At 47.4% G+C, this 21564-nt stretch overlaps 1 protein-coding gene across 1 annotated transcript in view; it reads right to left on the bottom strand.

The window, feature by feature from the left end:
• The window catches only part of AKT2 (AKT serine/threonine kinase 2), a 48168-nt gene extending 46954 nt beyond the window's left edge, over positions 1–1214 (bottom strand). Inside the window, exon 1 of the mRNA XM_053667519.1 lies at positions 1038–1214. The gene's annotated coding sequence lies outside the window, so the exon portion shown is untranslated. The remainder of the gene's footprint in view (positions 1–1037) is intronic.
• Positions 1215–21564: the final 20350 nt, after the last annotated feature.

Genomic DNA, 21564 nt, shown 5'->3' with positions numbered 1-21564 from the left:
GTCTCCAGCCACTTTGCCCTGGGAGAGGTGTCCCACCAAACACTCCTTCCTCCAAAGTCTTAAGCCGGTCCGTGAGCACAGCTCCCTAAATCCAAGCTCACTACCTCTTCTGCTCCCTAAATGGAGTCAAAAGCTCAGAAAACTTCAAACAGCGGCCCTTAACACATTTCCCCATACCCTATGGAAAGAACGTGCCACAGAGGTGTCTGTCCCACACACCTTAAAACAAAGTGTAATAATAGGAAATTGTGGGGTAGACAGCAGTCCAGGGTCCACACAGTCCCTTCCCCCAAAGTTATTAAGTTCAATAAAGGACGATCCTCCTCCAACTCAGTGTAAACCCCAAGCTCCACCCACCAAACACAGAAGGCCGAAACCCCTCCTGATTACTAGCATTAGAGCCCTCCCAAAACACTCCCGTCAACGTCGTCTTCGGCCTGCCCTGTGTCTCAAAGATTATAAACATCACAGCCCTACTACTTTGATGTAGCGCTCTCTACTTTCTGGGGGTGGCTCCCCCGCAGCGCCTCATTGGTATAACCCAGACGTAGCTACCCGGACCACACTTGGTGTACAGATCCCTCCCCCAAAACCTCCACCTCTCTCAACGAGTTACAGAACCTGCTCCCACTGCCCCAAGTAGGTCTAGCCTCCTCTATTTCGTAAGGCGCGCCCCCTCAGTGACTTAGTGCTCGCCCACCAGGCATGCTCTCAGTTCACAGCCCACGAGTTCAGCCCCAAGCCCGCACATGCTAGGGTCCGGTCTACAATGGTTCGGTCCTCGCACTTTGGTACGCGCCCCCCCCCCGGGCCGCTTCAGTGGTGCGATCCGCCGCCCCCGTCCCCGGCCCCTCAGGGCTAGAGCCCCCGCCCCCGCGCAGACACCCCCACTCATTCCCGGAAGGGGGGACTCGAGGGCCGCGGTCCCCTCCCAGCAGGCACTGGTGGTACGGCCCAGCGCAGCACCGCGGGGGGGGTCCCGACGCGACCACCGCGGGGGCGGGAGGGTGTTTGGGGACACGCACTGGCGCGCTCACCTGTCACCGGCAGCCGCCCAGCCTCTCCGGCGGGGCTCTACTCCCGCCCATCACCACGCTGCGTTTGATCCTGCTGCTGTGTCTCCTGGCGGCAGTGGCGGCAGCAGCGGCAACGCCTTCTCCGAGCCAGGCCCAACGGCTCGCGCGGCGCGGCCCCCCCGCCCCCTCCCCCAGCCCCCGCTTACCGCCCCGTCCCACCCACTGGCCGGAAATACCGCCTTCTCCCGCAACAACAGGAACTGACGTGAAGCGGGAGCTAGACCCGGAGAGCGATAGAGCGCAAGCGCAACAAAAGGCGGCAGTGGACTTAAAGCAGAACGCCTCCGTACAATAGGCAAGTTTGGGCCGGCGTGGGTTAGTGATGGGGCTCGCGCAGGCGCCGAAAGAAAAGAACGGATAGGACTGAGCAGGCGCAGTAGGACTCTGACCGACGCCCGCTTTCCCTAGAGGCTAGCAGCAGTGGTGTTTCCCGACAGCCCCTGTTCCTTATTTGCATAGGCTTTGATCTTGTTTTACTTGGCTCTCGCTTTTCCTCCCGGTTCCGAGGCTCTTAAAGGGCCCTGGACGTGGGGTTAGGAGGGATTTCCTCTTCAGTATGTCCCTCACGGTTGAGCTCAGGTTGAGCTCAGGCTCTGAAACCCAGCTTTGCATTTTCTTACTAGTGATGGGTAAAAGGCTCCACTGTTTTGTGTGTGTGTGTGTATGCTTCCGTACCAACATCTGCCAAAACAACCTACGTAAATGGGCTATTAGACTATTTTATGTAAACAGAACAATTTATATCAATTAGACATTCTATGACTCAAAAATACTCTTATCTGCTCATCATACATGCAATTAAATACGGGATATAACTTTTTTTATGGGCTAACTTGGGCCGATAAAGACCTTAAAATGACCCTGCAAGAAAAGAGTTTTGTACGCATTCTGGCCCATTTGTGCTAGTATATTACACAGCTGTGAGACATCTGGTTCCCAGTCCCGTCTCTTGCATAGGTTGGGTGGAGCATGTTAGTTTATGAATTTGGGTTTCAGTATGCCGCACAGCTTGGCAAGTAAGCATTGGTTATCCTGAGTTCACCTAAGTCTGCGAGAGTGTTTCGGTCAAGCCCTGCGCAGAGATGGGCCTTAGGTAAACCTAACACTATGGGTTTCCAGCTTGGAACTCGCTGCTCTGTATTCCTAATTCATGGTCCTGCCCCCTTCACAGTGTTGATAACTCTGAACAGTGCCTCCATCACTACAGCCCTGACCAGTCGAGAGTCTTTGACAGGTCTCTGTCCACGGCACAGAGAGCCCCAAGAGGGAAAAGACCAAGGCAGTCACAGTCGTCACTGTGTACTTAGCAAAGGGCCTGGCACCGAGTGGGCTTGTGGGGAATTTTTGTTTCAAAAATTAGCCCTTCTGGCCCTGGCTGGTGTAGCTCAGTGGATTGAGCCCGGGCCTGCGAATCAAAGGATCGCGGGTCAATTCCCAGTCAGGGCACATGCCTGGGTTGCAGGCCAGTTCCCATCAGGGGACTCATGAGAGGAAACCATACATTGATATTTCCCTCCCTCTCTCCTTCCCTTCCCCTCTAAAAATAAATAAATAAAATCTTAAAAAAAAAAAAAAAGAATTAGCCCTTCTGCTCCAATCTAGACTCTGTGGCCTACCCTCTTCTTCCTCTGCATGCTGAGCAGCTCACAGCCCATTCCCCTACCTCGCAGTCTCCCAGGACAACTCAAATCCCTGCCCCTCCTGGGGCACAGATGGTTTATCTCACTGAGCCCTCCAGTGTGCTTGTGTATACACTCCTTGGGGTCCTTGTAGTCCAAGGTAATCGCTTCCAAACTATTAGAAGGTCTAGCACACATGTATGTACACTTACAGTATAATGAAACAAAAGTCACCAAATACTGCTTACCTTTACATGTGATGCACTCTGATATTTAATTTTGTTTTCGGTGCTGTACGAGACCCTGTGGAACTGATTTTCTGAACCACAGATGGGTCAGGCCTTGCAGTTTGAACAACACTGTGTAGGGATGGACGGCGTTCACTGACTTTGGAGATGGACAGGCCCCAGTTCTAATCATGCCTTCCCTATGTTCTTGTCAAAATAATTTCACACCTCTGTGCCTACCTTTCCTTGTTGCAAAGTATCGATAAAATTTATTTAGCACTGGTTATGGGCCAGGTTCTGTTCTTAACACGGTCCTGTCAGTGCTGTCCTGTAGCTGTCGACATAATCTTGGAGGTTAGTGCAGCAGCACTGGAGTGGAGGTGGGATTTGAACCCTGGCAGTCTGATACAAGAACCTGTGCTTTGCACCTAGATTGATACTACGCAGAACAATGGGAAGTACTGGCCCTACCTTTGTCCCCTGTGTTGCTTTGGTAAAACACTTACCTATCATTCTAGGCCTCAGTTTGTCAATTTCCACGTCAAGGGTGATTGAGGAGAAAACTCCCTAAGACACCAAATTGTTCTCTACCCTCTAATCTGTTCTGTGAACTCCCCTCCCATAACTGTAAATACGGGCCGTCCATGAGTTTTCCTGAGGGGGAGGGCTGGTCACTTCTCATCTGAGGTCTGCTCAAAGGTCTCTTGATTCAGAAAAAAATGATTTAAGGATCCTGCCCCGAAGGATGGAAAGGACATCTCCTCAAAGCTCCTTTGTGTCCCCAAGGAGCAGACATCAGCCCACGGAGTCCATTTCAACCCTCCTCGCGGAGATTGGGCTCCTGGTGGTGATTGGACAAGCCACACAGACCAGCTCTTAAAATCCCCAAGTGGAGAGGCTTCCACTCATCTCCAGGAGGGCTGGGGGCCGCCCCCTGGCAGTGGTGGACATGGCCATGAGAGGTGGAGCCTCTCTCCCACAGGGGCGATCGGGAGATGAAAGCAGAAGGAATGAGAATTCCCCCTGTCTTCATCCTACACAGAGCTGTTTCAGGGGAGAAAGTCCATCGCATTGATCAGATTCTCAAAGAAGTCTGGCATCGTTAAGAAGGAGTTTTTATTTAAAAGCATTTCCCATGTTATACAGAAATGTTGAAAGATCTTTGACTCCCCAGCCAGAAGTGACAAAGCCCCACCCTAGAGGCTACTGTGTTAGGAAGATCCTTTCAGAGTCATTTTAAGTGTTTGGCAAAAGTACAGATGAGCCTCAGGGATTCTGTAAATGTTGGTTCCAATTTTCCTTTTATGAACTACGTTTCTCTTTCAAAAATTGTAGTAGAAGACAGCACACACATTCAATTTTTTAACACATGGGAGATTCTGAAAACATGACAGTGGTTGTGCTGAGCTAATGCACTTTGGGGCAGACTTTAGGATGAGACTTTTTCTACGGCCTTTAAGATGGAACACCTGATGGTTGCCAGATGGGAGGGGTGTGGGGGAAGAGGTGAAGAGTGGAGGGGATTAAGAAGTACAAATAGGAAATTACAGAGTAGCCATGGGGATGTAAAGTACAGTGTGGGACATGGAGCAGCCAAAGAACCTATGCATGACCCACGGACGTGAACAGTGGTGAGGGGATTGTCTGGGAGATTGGGGGGTACTGGGTGGAGGGGGGCAAAGGGGGAAAATTGGGACAACTGTAATAGTATAATCAATAAAATATAATTTTTAAAGAAACCATTGAACACCTTATTGATCTGCTCAGACACATAGATGGCTCCCCATCCCATGTGGAATAAAAGCTAAAGGCTTCACCACGGCCTTCAGGGCCCTCCATGAGCTGCCCCGTGCCCCACTGTGTTCTAGCACACGAACCCCTCCTCTACACACACCCCCACCCCCCACCAAAAGACAAGCTTATTCTTACCTTAGGGCTTTTGTACTTGCTGTTCCTTTTGCCAAGACTGTTCACCCCTGATTCTGATTTTTTGCGTGACTGGCTCCTTCTTGTCTTTCAGAATCCATTGCAAATTTCAACTCTTTGGAGGGATTTTGCATGGCCACCCTAAATCCAAAACAACCAGGCTGTCACTATCTCTGTAGATTTTTTGAATTCCCTACCTAGCACTTAACACTAAAGAATTTTAAAGTTTGCCCTGGCTGGTGTAGCTCAGTGGATTGAGCTCGGGCCTGCGAACCTCAGAATCGCGGTTCAATTCCCAGTCAGGGCACATGCCTGGGTTGCAGGCCGGTTCCCTGCAAGCCAGTTCCCAGCAGGGGACACACGAAAGGCAACCATACATTGATGTTTCTCTCCCTCTCTTCCTCCCTTCCCCTCTAAACATAAATAAATAAAATCTTTTAAAAAAAAGAGGAAAGCTACAATCTTTATTAAAAAAAAGTATTTGTTGACTGACTGTGGTTCTGCTTTGGAAGGTTAAAGTTCTGTACTGGGGTGACTTTTACTTCAGGTCTGAACGTGCCTATTTACAAAAAGTTGGACAAACAGTACTAATCTCTTAACCTTTGTTGAAGAACTCCCACACACCAGGCACAGTGCTAGGAACTGTGCGTGACCTTGTTAAATGTTCCTGCAGGTAGAAGTCTCTGTGAAGTCTATTGTGTGGAAATCAACACGGGCCGGAGAGGCCAAATGTCACAGCCAGAACATCTTGCCACCTGGATTCATTCCCAAAGATGTCTCAGGCCAATCCACACTTACCCACAACACTGGACTTAACTAGTGTGGATCCAGATTGCAGATACAGCAAAGTCTCACTTTATACTAAGTTAAAGTATGTGGATTTGAAACAGCAAAATACTTGAAACAGAGTTTCTCACATTACTAAGAAAATGGAAATTATATGAATATCATCTCTTTTTTAGATCATCCAGAAGGACTTCAGGCCTGGCTAGTGAGGCTCAGTGGATTGAGCATGGGCCTGTGAATCAAGGGGTCACCAGTTCAATTGCCAGTCAGAGCACTTGCCTGGGTTGCAGGACAGGTCCTCAGTTCTGGGTGCATGAGAGGCAACCCCATATTGATATTGGTCTCCCTTTATTTCTCCCTCCTTCCCCTCTGTCTAAAAGTAAATAAATAAAATCTTTTTTAAAAATTAAAAAAGAAGGACCTCAGTCCCTTGGTCTGGTATGCCCAAGTTGCCGGTTTGATCCCATTAGGGCATATATAAGAATCAACCAATGAATGCATAAATATGTGGAACAAAAAATTGGTGTCTTTCTCTCTCCCTTCCTTCCTCTCTCCCTCTCTAAAATCAATAAACAAATGCTTTTTAAAAATAAGGGCATCATTTCCTTAACTGCCTAAGAAAGTGATTTATAAACTCTATTCAAGCTGTTACCACAAGATGGCGCTACATGCACTAGCCATCCTGGCTGGAACCCTGCTGAGCGTGGGACATTCACTCTTTAAAAGCAAACTGAAACAGCTCTTGAAACACGTTTTACTAGCGGTTCCTTTTGCGGTGCAGAAGCTTGTTAATTTGATACAGTCCCATTCATTTATTTTTGCCTTTACTTCCCTTGTCTTTGGGATCAAATTCATAAAATCTCTAAGACCAAGGTGCATAAGGTTAGTACTTAAGGCTTTGTTCTATGTAATTTATTGTTTCAGATCTTACATTTACGTCTTTAATCCGTTTTGAATTAATTTTTGCACATGGGGTCAAACTGTAGTCTACTTTCATTCTTTTGCATGTGGCCATTCAGTTTTCCCAGCACCATTTATTGAAGAGGCTTTCTTTTCTCCATTGTTTTTGGCTCTTGTCAAAAATTATTGGCTTATATACATGCAGTTTTACCTCTGGCTCTCAATTCTGTTCTGTTGGTCTGTGTGTCTGTTTTCTGCTAATACCATTCTTTTTTGATTACTGCTGCTCTGTAGTATAATTTAAAGTTGGGTAGTGTGATATCTTCAGCTTCATTCTTAAAATTCTCAGGATTGCTTTGGCTATTCAGTCATTTGTGGTCCCATACAAATCTGATGATTTTTTTGTTCTGTTTCCTTTAAAAAGGTCAGTGGGTGTGGCTCAGTTGGTTGGGCATCATCCTGCAAACATAAAGGTCACTAGTTCAATTCCCAGTCAGGGCACATGCTGGGTTTCAGGTTAAGCCCCCTGTAGAGGCACATACAGAAGACAACCCATAGATGTTTCTCACATTAATGTTTCTCTCTCTCTTTCTCCCTCTCTTCCTCTCTCTCTAAAAATTATAATAAAATAATTTTTAAAAATTAAAATATCGTTGGGATTTGATGGGATTGAATTTATACTGCCTTGGGTAATATGGACGTTTTAACCATGTTGCTTCCTCCAATGCATGAACACAGAAACAAAAAGGCAACCAACGAAATGGGAGAAGGTATTTGAAAACAACAGCTCCAGTGAGGGGTTAATATCCAAAATATATAAAGAACTCATACAACTCAACACCAAAACAACAAACAATCTCATTAAAAATGGCCAGAGGACCTGAACTTCTCCCAAGAAGACATACATATATGGCCAACAGGTATATGAAATAATGCTCAACTTCACTAACTATTAAGGAAATGCACATCAGAATCACAATGAGCCCTGGTAGCTCAGTTTGTTGGAATGCCAACCCAATGAGTCAGGCTTGCAGGTTCCATCCCCAGTCAGGGTACATATAAGAATCAACCAACAAAAGCATAAAGAAGTAGAACAACAAGTTGCCGTGTGTGTGTGTGTGTGTGCGTCTCTCTCTCAATAAATAAACAAATAACCCACAGTGAGATACCACCTCACATCTGTTAGATGGCTATTATTAACAAGATTAGTAATAACAAGTGTTGGGGAGCTTTTGGAGAACAAGGAACCCTCGTTTATGGCTGGTGGGAATGTAAACCGGTACAGCCACTATGGAAAATAGTGTGGAGGTTCCTCAAAATTAGGAATAGTTACTATAGAACCTAGCAATCCTCTTCTGCGTACCTACCTGAAAATTTTGAAAACACCTCTTTGCAGAGATATGTGCACCCCTAGGTTCATTGCGGCATTATTTACAGGACCAAGGCATGGAAACAACCCAAGTGTTCTTCGATACAATGCAATACTACTCAGCTGCAAGAGAAGATGAAATACTGTTGTTTGGAACAAGATGAGTTGACCTTGAAAATACTGTGCTAAGCCCAAGGGCTGCAGTTACTTTTTTTTTTTTTTCAGATTTTATTTATTTATTTTTAGACAGAGGGGAAGGGAAGGAGAAAGAGAGGAACAGCAACATCGGAGTGTGCTTACCCCCCCATGCGCCCCACACTGGGGACCTGGCCCACAACCCAGGCCTGTGCCCTGACCAAGAACCAAACCCGTGGTGACCCCTTGATTTTCAGACAAGTGTCAAATCCACTCAGCCATACCAGCCAGGGCTATTTTTTAAATTCTTTTTTTTTTTTTTTAAGATTTAAATATTAACTTTTAGAGATAGGAGAAGGGAGGGAGAAAGAGAAGGACAGAAACAGCAGTGTGCAAGAGATACACTGATCATTTGCCCCTCGTACCCCACGGGGACCTGGCCAGAAACCCAGGCATGTGCCCTGACTGGGAATTAAATCAGCAACACTTGGGTTCCCAGGCCGGTGCTCAATCCACTGAGCCTACCAGACTTCCTGTAAGGAAGCCTTTTCCAACAAGCACATCCAAAGATGTTTAACATCAGTAGCCATCAGGGAAATGCAAATCAAAACCACAATGACAAGATATTTCATACGCATAAGGGTGGCAATAATCAGAAAGACGGGTGAAAGAACTCGTGGACGTGGACGGCAGCGTGGTGATTGTGGGGAGGGGGCTGGGGGTGGGTGGAGATGGAAGAGGGTATGAGGGAGATAAACGGTGATGGGAAAATACAATTAAAAAAGATGCATAGAAAAACTATGCAACTTCCAGCCAAGATTGAGGTGTAGGTAGATACACTTTGCTTCCTCACACAACCAAAAGGAGGACAACAAATTTAAAAACCAAACCAACCAGAACTGACAGCAAATCAAGTTGTAGGGAAGTACAACAAGGAAAGGAGGCAAACAAGAAACATCCAGACTGGTGGTACCAGGGGTGGAGCCGGGTGGCCAAGCAGAGAGGGTGTGCAGCAAGGCAGCAGATGGGGCGGGGCAAGCTGGCAGCTGGCGGGCCAGGCAGTCCCACATTCACGTGTGGATGAGCCTGGAAGAACACCTGGAGAGCAAGACAGAAAACACAACCCAGGGTTCCAGCATAGGAAACTAAAGCCTCAAAACCTCTGGCTGTTAAAAAATTGGGGGGGGGGGGTTTGAAAGCAGGTATTGGGAGCTGCCTTGCCTGGTTTTGGGAGCTGTAACACCCCCATGGCTAAGGCTGAGTGAGGGACCTTGGGACCATAGGCCACTAAGGAGACAAAGCTTATCTCCCTGGCAGGGGCCACCTCTGCTCCTTTTACTTAACCCTGCCTGGCCCCCAGTGCTTGATCAGTTAGCCAATGACGGGTAAGATTCCTCAAGGGAGGGACAACGTAAAACAGGCATGATTGTGGGGGACCCTGGGAAGGACCTGGGTGGCTACAGAAAAAGGGGGTGATGGACCCTCACCCCTCAGCTTTGACATAGCCTGAGTCCTCATTCCGTCTCCTAATCTCTTAGCTGCCTTACTTCCCCTGTTCGATTTAAGCACAAAACAATGACTTAAGCCTGAAACAATGCTGGAGGTGGGTGCAGCCCTGTGCTAGACAGGGCAGGTTCCCTAAGGCGATCGGCCCTAAGGAAGGATGCGTAAAATCCTATGAAACCTGATTTGCTAATACCTTCCATTGAAACAGTAAGGGTCCATTAAAGTGAGTGTGTTCCTCAAAGTTTTATGGCCCTTTAACTGTCTGACCCTGCCTTGGAATCCCTCAGAGTTCTTTGAATATTATCTATTGTTTAATCATTTCTGCATGAGAATGACTGATAAGCTTCACGTATACACCCTGTATTCCTGTGCAAATTGAACTCATTAAAAGCTTGTCAAGGCGAGGGTGGAGGAGCTCTCCTCTCAAGAGAGTGGCCAAGGTGCTCCAAGGTGCTCTCCTTGAGAGAGAAGCCTCGCTGTCCCTATTCCTCCACAGGATTCGGTAGGCCATGTGACTTTGTCTCGAATCTCATCCATAATGGCATGGACACTGTGGGCCGATGTCCATGTCAAGCAGGGGAAGCTCCCAGCCTCCCAGAAGAGTTGGTTGAAGAGACCACTAGGTTGCAAAATGTACACAAGCCCACCCACCTGAGAACGAGCAACAGAAGGGCCCACTTTGCTTGTGGGTAGCAGGGGAAGTGACTGAAAACCAGCAGAGAGGTGAGCAAGTGGCACTGTTCCCTTTCTGACCCTTCTTCCTCCACGGACAGCACCACACCAAAACAATGTGGATTGCCCCACCCTGGCGAATTCCTAAGACTTTGCTCCTTACAGCATAACAGGAGGGCCAGGACAAAGAAATATGGCCCAAATGAAAGAACAGATCAAAACTCCAGAGAAAGAACTAAGTGATGAGCAGATAGCCAACCTATCAGACACAGAGTCCACAACACTGGTAATCAGGATGCTCACAGAAATGGTTGAGTATGGTCACAAAATAGAGGAAAAAGTGAAGGTTATGCACAGTGAAATAAAGGAAAATGTACAGGGAACCAACAGTGGAGGGAAGGAAACTGGGACTCAGATCAACAATATGAAATAGAAGGGAGAAATAAACATTCAACCAGAACAGAATGAATAAACAAGAATTCAAAAAAATGAGGAGAGGCTTAAAAACCTTTAGGACAACTTTTAGGGTTCCAGCATCTGAATCATAGGGGTTCCGGAAGGAAAAGAGGAAGAACAAGAAATTAAAAACTTATTTGAAAAAGCAATGAAGGAGAATTTCCCCAATCTGGCAAAGGAAATAGACTTTCAGGAAGTCCAGGAAGGCTCAGAGAGTCCCAAAGAAGTTGGACCCAAGGAGGAACACACTGAGACTTATTGTAATTAAATTACCCAAGATGAAAGATAAGGAGAGAATCAGGACTTCCACCAAGATGGAGACGTAGATGGAGGAAACACCTCGCCTCTGTGCACAACCAAATCTAAGAACAACTATTTTTAACAGCAGTCACAACCAAGCCACACGGCAAATCGACAATACGGAGTCCAAAGGACAACTAGATACTCGGCTGGACCGGTACGAGGAGCGAGGCCAGCAGCGGAGCAGGTTAGCAAGAAAAATTCCCGGGGCGGTGCGCGGGGCGCGCAGGCAACCGAGGGCACTGATCGCCAGCGAGCTGGCTGCCGGAGCGCATAGGGAAGAGGCGCGGTGGGTCGGTCGGTCGCATTTACGTGCGGAGAAACCAGTGAGAAGGGAAACCCGCGCGGTGTAGCAGACTCGCACAATTACAAGCCCGAGGCGTGTGAGTGACTGGATGCGCTGGGCTAGCGGAGAGGACTGCCATTGCTCCCTCTCTGACCCCGCCCCCACACACAGCGTCACAAACCAGCGACCTGGGTCGCCCCGTCCTGGTAAACAACTAAGGCTTCGCTCCGCTCACTTAACAGCACAAATAGAACAAAAATGGCTCTAGGACAACTCAGAGCCCCAGAACCGATAGACCTAAGTGATGAAGAAATAGCCAGTCTTTCAGATGCACAGTTCAAAACACTGGTTATAAGGATCCTTACAGAACTGGTTGATTTTAGTCACAAATTAGAGAAACATATGGAAGCTAAATTAATTGAAATGAATGGTGATACAAAAGATACCAATAGTAATGGAAAGAAAATTGGGACTCAAATCAAGGGAGAGGACCAGAAGGAAGAAAAAAATGATCAAACAGAAAGGAATGAAGAAATAAGAATTCAGAAAAATGAGGAGAAGCTTAGGAACCTCCAGGACATCTTTAAACGTTCCAACATCCGAATTATAGGGGTACCAGAAGGGGGAAAGGCACAACCACCAGTTGAAAAATTATTTGAACAAATAATGAAGGAGAATTTCCCCAATCTGTCAAAGGAAATAGACTTCCGAGAAATCCAGGAAGCTCAGAGAGTCCCAAAGAAGTTGGACTCAAGAAGGAACACACCAAGGCACATCATAATTACATTAGCCAAGATTAAAATGAAGGAGAGAATCCTAGAAGCAGCAAGAGCTAAGGGGACAGTCACCTACAAAGGAGTTCCCATCAGACTGTCAGCTGATTTCTCAAAAGAGACCTTACAGGCAAGAAGGGGCTGGAAAGAGGTATTCCAAGTCATGAAAACCAAAGATTTACAACCAAGATTGCTCTACCCAGCAAAACTTTCATTTAGAATGGAAGGACAGATAAAGTGCTTCTCAGATAAGACCAAATTCAAGGAGTTCATCATCACCAAGCCCTTATTATATGAAATGTTAAAGGGACTTACCTAAGAAAAAGAAGATAAAAAAGATGAACAGTGAAAGGACAGCAAACTCACAGTTATTAAGAACCACACCTAAAACAAAAGCAAACTAAGAGGATAGCTAGATCAGGAGCAGAACCATAGAAATGAAGATCTCATGGAGGGGTTAGCAACAGGGGAGTGGGAGGAGGGGAAGGGGGAGAAGGTACAGAAAATAAGTAGCATAGACAGTAGATAGAAAATACATAGGGGGGAGGGTAAGAATAGTAGGGGGAAATACAGAATCTAAAGAATTTGAGACACATGTTCATGAACTAAAGGGGGAAATGGTGGGGGAGGGGTATGCAGGGTGGAGGGGAAGGGAGGGGGGAATAGAGCAAATGTAATGGCATAATCAATTAAAAAAATAAATTAAAAAAAAAAAGAAAGATAAGGAGAGAATCTTAAAAGCAGCAAGAGAAAAGGAGACAGTTACCTACAAAGGAGTTCCCATAGATGATGAGCTGATTTCTCAAGCAAAAACTTGCAGGAAAGAAGGGGCTGCACACAAATATTCAAAGTCATGAAAGGCAAGAACCTACGTCCAAGGTTACTCTACCCAGCAAAGATATCATTTAGGATGGAAGGGCAGATACAGTGCTTCTCAGATAAGGTCAAGTTAAAGGAGTTCATCAACATAAAGACCATATATGAACTGTTAAAGGGACTTATCTAAGAAAAAGAAGATCAAAACTATGAAGAGTACAATGACAACAAACTCACAACCATCAACAATTGAACCTAAAAGACAAAAACAAAAATGAACTAAGCACACAACTAGAACAGGAACAGAATCACAGAAATGGAGATCACTTGGAGGGTTATCAGTGAGGAGGGGATGTGGGGAGAATGGGGAAAAACCGATAAAGAATAAGAAGCATAAATGGTAGGTACAAAACAGACAGGGGGAGGTTAAAAATAGTAAAGGAAATAGAGAAGCCAAAGAACTTATATGTACGGCCCATGGACATGAACTAAGGGAGAAATGCTGATGGGAAGGGGGGCAGAGGGTGGAGGGGGAGAAAGGGGAGAAAGAAATGGCACAACTATAGTAGCATAATCAATAAAATATACTTAAAATAACAACTAAAAAAAGGTAGTATTGTGGCAAAGATGTGGGGTAATTGGAACACTTATACACTGCCGGTGGGAATGTAAAATGATATAGCCACTTTGCAAAAACAGTCCAGCAGTTCTTCAAATGGTTAAAGTAGAATTAACACACAACCCAACTATTGGACTTCCAGGCATATTGCCAAGAGAATTGAACACATATGTCCACACAAAAACTTGTACATGAGCCCTAGCTGGTGTGGCTCAGTGGATTGAGTGCCAGCCTGTAAACCTAAGAGTCTCTGGTTTGATTCCCAGTCAGGGCACATGCCTGGGTTGCAGGTCAGGTCCCCAGTAGGGGGTGCACAAGAGGCAACCACACATTGCCGTTTCTTTCCCTGTCTTTCTTCCTCCCTCCCCCCTCTAAAAATAAATAAATTAAATTGAATTATTATTCATAATGGCACACAAGTGGAACCAACCCAAATGCCCGTCGATAAACAAAGCGCTATCTACCCACACAATGCAGTATTTACCCATCAATAAAAGTAAATGAAGTGCTGACACCTGCTGCGGCACAAACCTTGAAAACATGGTGAATGAGAGAAGCCAGACACAAAAGGCCACATGCTGTATAACTTCATTCCTATGAAAGGTCCGGAACAGGCAAACCTAGACAGACGGCAGATTCGTTGTTGCCAAGGGCTTGGTGTGGGAGGCAGAGTATGGGAAGACCTCGGGGAACGATGGTTACGGGGCGAAGGGCTTATTTTCAGGGTAATGAAAATGTTCTAAAACGTAGTGATGGGTGCACAGCTCTGTGAATTGTGCAGTGTGAGTGAGAAGTGAGTGGATTGTCTGGTATGTGAATCGTAGCTCCACAAAGTGTTTTTCTGAAAAAGCCCTTTATGTGGTTGATACCAACTGACATTCCTGTAGCAGCAGTGCACACGCTCCTGTGTGTCCCGTGAGTCCCGTGTGTCCCGTGAGTCCAGGTCTGCCCCAGCGTCGAGACGTGAAATTTCTCGCCGGTCTTCCAGGCACAAACAGTCTTACTGTATATACCCTTTTGTACCTTTGAGTTTTGTACTGTTGGCATGAATGAATAAAAACGAACATTTCAGTGTAGGCTAATAAATGATTGCTTTTCTGTTTTAAACGTGCTTTCTACAATATATTTGGGATTTCTATTAAGATTGCATTTTTAATTATGTTATTGATCATGCTATTACAGTGGTCCTGATTTTTCCCCCTTTACCCCCCTGTACCCAGCACCCCCCACTCCCTCAGGCAATCCCCCCACCATTGTTCATGTCCGTGGGTCATGGATATAATTTCTTTGGCTGCTCCATTTCCTACACTGTATTTTACATCCCCATGGCTATTCTGTAACTGCCTGTTTGTACTTTTTAATCCTCTCCCCTCTTCACCCATTCCCCACCCCACACACACCTCCATCTGGCAACTATCAAAATGCTCTCCGTATCCATGATTCTGTCTCTGTCCTTCTTGTTTGCTTGGTTTGTTTTTCAGATTCAACAGTTGATAGATATGTATTTTTGCCATTCTATTGTTCATAGTTTTGATCTTCTTTTTCTTAAATAAGTCTCTTTAACATTTCATATAATAATGGTTTGGTGATGATGACCTCCTTTAGTTTTTTTTTTTGTCTGGGAAGTTCTCTATCTGCCCTTTGAGTATAAACGATAGCTTTTCCGGGTAGAGTAGTCTTGGCTGTAGGTCCCTGCTTTTCATGACTTTGAATATTTCTTGCCAATCCCTTCTTGCCTGCAAAGATTCTTTTGAGAAATCAGCTGACAGTTTTATGGGAACTCCCCTGTAGGTAACTAACTTCTTTTCTCTTGCTGCTTTGAAGATTCTCTCTTTATCTTTAAACTTTGGCATTTTAATTATGATGTGTCTTAGTGTGGGCTGTTTTGCATTCGTCTTGTTTGGGACTCTCTGTGCTTCCATTGTCTATTTCCTTCACCAAATTAGGAAAGTTTCCCTTCATTGTTTTTTTCAAATAAACTTCCAGTTTCTTGCTCTTTCTCTTCTTCTTCTGACACCCCTAGGATGTGAATGTTGGGACTTCTTTTTTTTTAAAGAACTTATTTATTTATTTTTAGAGAGAGGGGAAAGGAAGCAGAAGAGAGAGAAACGGCAATGCATGGTTGTGCCTCATACGCCCCCTACTGGGGACCTGGCCCGCAACCCAGGCACGTGTCCTGATTGAGAAAGAATCAAACTGGGGACACTTTCGTTTGAAGGCTGGCACTCAATCCACTGAGCCACACCAGCCAGGGGTCTTTAATTGTTTCCTTTTTTTTTTTCATTGCTGTTCAAGTAGAGTTGTCTCCTTTTTCCCCACCACTACTCTCCCCTGCCCCATCCACCCCCACCTCTCACCCTCAATCCTATCCCCCTTTGGCTTGGTCCATGGATCCTTTATACATTCCTTGACGACCCTCCCCCTTCTTTTCCCTGTTATCCCCCTTCCTCCCTCTGGTTATTGTCAGTTCGTTATTTCAATGTCTAGTTATATTTTGAATGTTGGAGTTCTTGAAGTTGTCCCAGGGGCTGCTTATACTACCCTCATTTTTTTGGATTCTTTTTTCTTCTTGTGTTCTAATTGGTTGTTTTTACTTCCTTATGTTCCAAATCAGTGATTTTTTTAAAAAGGTTTTATTTCTCTTAAGGGTAAGGGAGAGAAATATCAATGTGTGGTTGCCTCTCGTGCGTCCCCTGCTAGGAACTGGCCTGCAACCCAGGCATGTGCCCTGACTGGGAATCGAACTGCGGTCAATCCACTGAGCTATAGCAGCCAAATCAGTGATTTGATTCTCAGCTTCATCCACTCTGCTGTTGTTTCCTTATAAATTGTTCTTTGTTCAATTAGTGCATCCCTCATTTCTGACTGTATCTTTTTATGCTGCTGAGGTCCTAAGTTCCTTGAGCATCCTTATAACCAGTGTTTTGACCTCTGCAACTGATAGAGCGCTTATCTCCATTTCATTTAGCTCTCTCTCTCTGGAGTTTTAATCTGTTCTTGCACTTGGGCCCTGTTTCTTTGTCTGTTCACTTGGCAGCCTCCCTGTGTTTGTTTCTATGTATTAGGTAGACTCCGTGTCTTGGTAGTGTGGCCAATGTGGTAGGTGCCCGGTGGGGTTCAGTGGCATAGCCTCTCCTATCATCCAAGCTGGGTACTGGATGTGTACTCTTTGTGTGAGCTGAGTACACCCTCCTCCTGTAGTTGAGACTTGCTTGCTGTTGGCAGGTCAATGGGAGGGATTTAACCAGGCCAGTCAGCTGCAAGGATTGGCTGTGACCACTGACCTCCAACCTCCACCCTCTGTGGAGGATCAGCTATGTGGAGGCAGAACTGAGGTTCTCTGAAGTGGTCTGTAGCTGTCCACTGGGTGTATTGGCCCTGGGGTTTTTCAGGTGGTGTAAGCCAAGGTCAGCCCCAACTGGTCCTTTGCCTGCGGCCACCCTGAGTTATACAGCAATCTGAGATGGCTGCTACTTGTGCTGAACTTGGAAAATCCCAGCCAAAGTCAAGCTGCACCTCTAGGTTGGCTGCTGCTCGTGCTGGACCTGCAGCCACTTAGCAAGAGGTACTGGGGCTGGAAGCGGGGGACTTACTGAGGCTGGGTGGGTGTTACTTGTTTGGTAGGATTTAGGAAGTTGTGAAGCACGAACCTAGACCAGCCGTTCATATGCAAAGGCAGCCTGGGTGGGGCAGAGTCTCTGGGGATCTCCACGACTGGTCAGTGTTAGCCGGGCTGATGGAGTCTCAGACATGGGACCGGTTTGCCAGTTCTGTGGCTCCGTGGGGGGAGGGTTTAGAAAAGGAACGATGGCCTCTGCTGTCCTTGATGCCAGACACTTCAGTTCCCCCCCATATGCCACTGGTGCCTTTGAAGTTGCTGCCCAAGTGCTAGAGTTCAGGAGGAGTGAGTTTGAGTGAGTCTGTGTGTGGGTTGTTTTTTTTAAGATTTTATTTATTTTTAGAGAGATGGGAAGGGAGAGGGTGAGAGAAAGAGAGGAAGAGAAACATCAATGTGTAGTTGCCTCTCATGCACCCCCTACTGGGGACCTGGCTCACAACCCGGGCATGTGCCTTGACTGGGAATCGAACCAGTGACCCTTAGGTTTGCAGGCCAGCACTCAATCCACTGAGCTATACCAGCCAGGGCTGTGAGTGAATTCTTTAAGAGGAACTGTTTGGGGCTCTAGAAATTTCTTCTACCGATTCAATCCCTGCTTGTTTTTGCAGCCAGAAGTTGGGGTCACTTACCTTCCTGGCACCGGAACCCTGGGCTGGGAGCCCTGGTATGGCACTGGGACTCCTCCCTCCTGAAATATCCCCCCTGAGTTTTTATCCAGCACATGTGGATATGGGACCAGCCCGTTCCATATCTGAGCCCCTCCTACCACTCTGGGTACATATGGTTTCTTTAATTCTGTAGTTGTCAGATTTCCATTCAACTTGATTTCTGATGGTTCTGAGTGATGTTATTCTGTATCTTAGTTGTAATTTTGATCGGTTGTTCAATGAGGCGAACCATGTCTGACTGTGCCACCATCTTGACTGGAAGTATGCATTTTCTTTTAGAGGAGATGCTGCCCCCGTAGCCATGAACACATCTCATGCCTGGATCTTGGTTTCTAATACCATTCTCCGATATGAGGCACTAAGGGCTCCTTGGAGGAATGGCTGACTCTGGGACTAGGCCAGGACACAGTATACAAGTTGGGCCTGGAGTATCTGTAGTACCAGAAAGTAATGAGGTGACAACGAGCAAACAAAGCCTTCCCCCCACAAAACCTCCTGCACAATGGTGGACGTGTGTCAAAGGGACCCAGCAGGCAACTGAAAGAGCCCCCAATGGCCAACGCTGGAATTATGTAAACAATAAAATGAATAACATAGCCCTGGATTATAATCCAAAGCCTAAAATAAATATCCATACGTCCATACTGATTTTAAGAATGACTAATAAATGGGAAGAAGAAAAGAAGTCTTCCTTGTGTAAGAATCCCAAACCATCCCCGTGGGTACTCTTCCCTCAGGAAGGAGCACGAGCTCCCCACCTCCTCGCCTGCGGGCCGCGTGGCGCGACTTCCTTCCAAAGGGCCCAGCAGGGAAGGCGAGGAAGTACAGCTTTACGTGGAGAAACCTGACAAATCACAGGTCACACGCCAGGTGGTCACGGTTACTGTGGACAGTGATCAAGCATGTGACGGTGTGCACCCTGGATAGGGTGTGACGAGATGCCACTGTGCCTCCGAGCCCCCACCCCGGGCCCCGAAACAGCACGGAACCACAGTCCAATCACGGGGAAAACATCGACAAAGGCGGACACGGGGACATCTAGAGTATTATTCCTGACCTGCATTCCTGAAAATGCCAAGGTCATCAGAACCAAGTGTGAGAAACTGGCAGGGCCAGGAGGAGCCTAAGGAGACCCGGCAACTCCTTATTCCTCAACATGAATGTCTGACGACAGGGGACATGGTATCCCCAAACAGAAAAAGAGTTTAAAACTAAGGATGCCTAAATACCTCGCGATAGACTTCAGTTAATATTAATGTATCCATGTCGGCTCATTAATCGTCACAAATACATCATACTAATGTAAGATGTTACTAATAAGGGAAACTGGATATGGGATAGATAGGAACTTTGTACCAAGTATACGTCTCTGTTTTTCTGTCAGTCTACTAAAACTGTTCTTAAAAATAAAGTCTGTTCCTGTTTGATGAAGTTTGCGAAGGCCTGGTTTGGAGTTCACAAACTAGGTCAAGTTCGGTATAGGTAAATGTCAGACCTTCAAAGGCAGGTCTAGAGGAGTAGCTCTCACCAAACTAAGTCCGCTTGGATCCCAAAGGAGGGAAAGAAGAGGTCAAAGCCGCTGTGAGCCACCTCCAGGCGCAGGCGCTGGAGGAGGGGTGGTGGGGCTCGCCAGCATCTCGGCAGCGGAGGCAGGCACTGCAGTCCCCCACCTTGCTTTGCATCGATCGATCGACTGGTGGCAGCTACCAGAAGAGGTGGTGTCCCGAGGTGACCTCATCCGAACACCACATTCGAGCAGAACCTCCGCCGTGGCTGGCTCAGATCTGGCTTTGTGACAGCAGGACCATGGGCTCACTGCCCCTCCATGTCCATGTCTGTTCACGGGATGAGAATAGAAAGTCCCTGACTTTCACGGGGATGCCCTGGTCCCGAGGATTCGGCAAGTCCCTCAACTTAGCGAAGCATTTTGGTGCTTCCTGGCAGCGCTCAGCCTTGGCCCTTCGCATCCCTGCCCCATTTCCTCCAGCACCCTCCAACTGGAGGGGTCCGCCTGCTCCTGATTCCTTTGAGAAATGGGGTGATGAGTGTATAAATAAATCACCTGAGGAATGTCAGTAGTCTTAGGGGAGAGCCTCGTTCAGATGTGCTACTGACCCAATTATCAGTATTTGCACTGGAGTGTTATCATTAGAACTTTTCCAATTCACCCCGGAAGGGACCCCAAGTGAGAATCAGCTCATTCACTGCAGCACGGCTTGTAAGAGCAAGAGACTGGAAGCAACTTGAATCCCCTTCCAGAGAGGACTGGTCAAGTCACTTAGACTGTTACGATGTGTGTGCGTGTCCACATGTACATGTTCCTCTGCTTGTGTGAGTGTGTGTGCGTGCACCGGCACACACACACACGGCTGGGAAGATCACTCAGACGTTGATGACATGGATGGACTCTGAGCAGAGGCCTTGGAGGCCAGGAGACTCAGGAGGATAGTTTGCACTTCAAGTAAAGCCTTTCGTATCTTTTGCATTTTGAACTGTGTCTATATTATATATGCTCAAAGATATTTAAGAGAACCAGAGAAAAACTGATGCACCCCTGTGGGTCACAGCCGTCGGGGTTGGTTTGGGGGCAATCACCAAACGGACTGGGTGGGACTCTGAAAGGCGCCCAGCTCCAGGTCCCTGTGGCAGAGCCTGGCGGGATGGGGTGCGCCTCTGGGGGCCGCGGCATCCCAGAGCGGCCAGTGCTCCCTCAGGACTGCTGACCAGGCGGGGGACGGAGAGCAGTGCAGACAATGGGAAGCCAAAACCACTCTCCTCGGACGCCTCCCCTCTCCAAAAGGACCCTGTTTCAAATCTGCACGGGGTAGGGGATGAGGGCCAGGATCCTGGTCAGCCCCCTGATGTCCAGCTCAGTCCTGTCCCTGTCACCGGCCAGCTGGGCTAGGCCTTCGGCGGTCTGCTTCCGTCCGAGCCTCTGTGAGCAGCAACACTGACTGACTGACACCGCGCAGGCCAGCCTTTCCTGGTAAATGAGCCATATGTGTGCTTATATGACTGTGGTTCCTATCACACGTCAAGAAATTACCCTGTGGTCTTAAATTCAGTCACTGAAGCACTTCCAATGAACCCTGGCAGCTGCTACAATGATTTGTGAAGTGGAGCCAGAATAAGTCACGAGCAGGAGGGAGGGGAGTTGAAGGGCAGCAAGGCAAGGTCTGTGGCCGTTCTCTCTACCACTGTCCCGCACACAGAATCCCAGCCCCCCACATCGCAGGCCCAGTGCTTGGGACACCGCTTGACAGACAGTAGCCTCCCAGTATGACATACCAAAACCTAAAAGGGAGTGACGAGTCTGGGGAGACGCATGGTGGTGGCTGTACAACAACGTGAACGCACTTGATGCCACTGAACAGTGCGCTTGGAAGTGGTTAAAATGCTGAATTTTGTTATGTGCATTTTACAATTAAAAAAACGGATGAGGTCTAATCTCATCTTCACCTGCTCTAGGTTCTCGTCCAAACGCCCCAGCACCCCTCATCAGGTCTGCTCTCTGCATGGGAAAAGGGCCTCCAAAGTCCCTTCTGGGGCCTCTATGCTCCTTTCCAGCCAGTACCACCAGGCAGGCACTTGGCTCCAAACACAGCAGGGCCCAAAGCAGCGGCCTCCAGCCCAGGGGGCCAGCCCGCAGCATCCTGCCCACCCGTCGGTCAGCGCAGTGAAAGCAGATGCCCTCACCCCGCCCCCGCCCCCGCCCCTCCCTCCCGAGCAGCACAGTCCCTCAGATGCTCAGGTCTCCCATCCAGCCGCGGTTCATGCTTCCCGCCCACCCTCGCCCCACCCGCCAGTCTCT

Source organism: Artibeus jamaicensis, unplaced genomic scaffold, assembly GCF_021234435.1.
Source record: "Artibeus jamaicensis isolate MK-2021 breed Jamaican fruit bat unplaced genomic scaffold, CSHL_Jam_final contig_47, whole genome shotgun sequence".
Classification (NCBI taxonomy): Eukaryota; Metazoa; Chordata; class Mammalia; order Chiroptera; family Phyllostomidae; genus Artibeus; species Artibeus jamaicensis.
This window is presented reverse-complemented; position numbering and strand designations above follow the sequence as displayed.